This window comes from Schistocerca serialis, chromosome 6, assembly GCF_023864345.2.
Source record: "Schistocerca serialis cubense isolate TAMUIC-IGC-003099 chromosome 6, iqSchSeri2.2, whole genome shotgun sequence".
In the NCBI taxonomy this organism is placed as follows: Eukaryota; Metazoa; Arthropoda; class Insecta; order Orthoptera; family Acrididae; genus Schistocerca; species Schistocerca serialis.
In genome coordinates this window covers 702,565,460-702,566,826 of record NC_064643.1, presented here as the reverse complement: position 1 = coordinate 702,566,826, position 1,367 = coordinate 702,565,460, and the positions used below count along the sequence as shown (strand labels likewise).

General features: G+C 41.8%; 1 pseudogene; it reads right to left on the bottom strand.

The window, feature by feature from the left end:
• Positions 1–1,045: 1,045 nt before the first annotated feature.
• LOC126485245 (5S ribosomal RNA) lies at positions 1,046–1,162 on the bottom strand (annotated as a pseudogene).
• Between the last annotated feature and the right edge of the window lie 205 nt (positions 1,163–1,367).

Here is a 1,367-nt window from a genome sequence, read left to right as displayed (position 1 = left end):
AAGTGTTTTTAGTCTCTTAGACATTGTTACAGTGTCCTCTTATATTTTATAACTTTCCATTGTCTGCTCAGGTTGTATCTACTTTGTCTGCTACAATTTTCAACACCTTCTCTGCTGTAGCCCCCTGTGGTTCTGAAAAACTCACTCCCTGTGGCACTTACCATGAGATGATTACCCTTTACCAGTTGCACAAAAAACAAATGGTGCAGATACTTATACATGCTACTATCCCAACACTTCTTACAACTTCAAATGCTTACCTTCTGAGCCACATTTCTTGCTCAACACCATTGCCCCTTCCAATACACATGCCTCACAATTCTCAGATTTGGGCATCATGAAAATTCTGTTCACTAAACACAACAAAACATAAAAACAAAAGCAAATCATGAAAATAATACTTTATCTCTGCACTATCATAATAACTATTATTGTATGCTAACTTTGGTGGAGAGCGGTCAAAAAAACAGGCAGTTCCTGTAGTCAGTGATTGGAGTTCGTGAAGTAAAGGGTAGCTGAAAGTGAAGTCCAGACAGTAGTGAAAGTCACCAAATCATGCACAAACAGTCTGGGGAAGCAACTTGGATCAAAAAAATGTGAATACAGGCAAGGTCAATCACTCTAATATCAATGGTGTGTATCAAATGCTTCAGAAAATAGTTAGAAAATAGCTAGAATTGCCATCAGACAATTCAGACACTTCCACATCACTGGACAGACCCGTGTGACATCTGCAGGATCAAGCTACAGCCATGGTATGAAGCCAGGGTATCTCTGACCTTCCCCCATATAGTTACTTGGTATGGCAGGGGTATCTGAATCACTGTAGGATACTAAACAGAGCTTTTTTTTTTAGTCATACATAATATGAGTAAAAAAAACTCCTCCCAAATAGGCCATGAAGGCCCAACAGTACCGACTGGCTGCTGTGTCATCCTCAGCCTACAGGCATCACTGGATGCGGATATGGAGGGGCATGTGGTCAGCACACCGCTCTCCCGGCTGTATGTCAGTTTCTGAGACCAGAGCCGCTACTTCTCAACCAAGCCAACAGCACTCGGCAGACCGCATGGTCACCCATCCAAGTGCTACCCAGCCCGACAGCGCTTAACTTCGGTGATCTGATGGGAACCGGTGTTACCACTGCGGCATGGCCGTTGGCCTTTTTTGTATGACACTTTCAATATTTTGCCTTTGATTCATTCCTCCTCAACATATTGTAGAAGTTTTTACATGATTGTGAAACACTGCTGTGCAAATTGTGTGATGCACATGCTTTGAATTTTACCAGAAATGTTTGAGTTACATCTTATTGGCATTCCAAGAATTTTAACTCTTAAGGCAGTTCACAACCTACCTTGAAATAA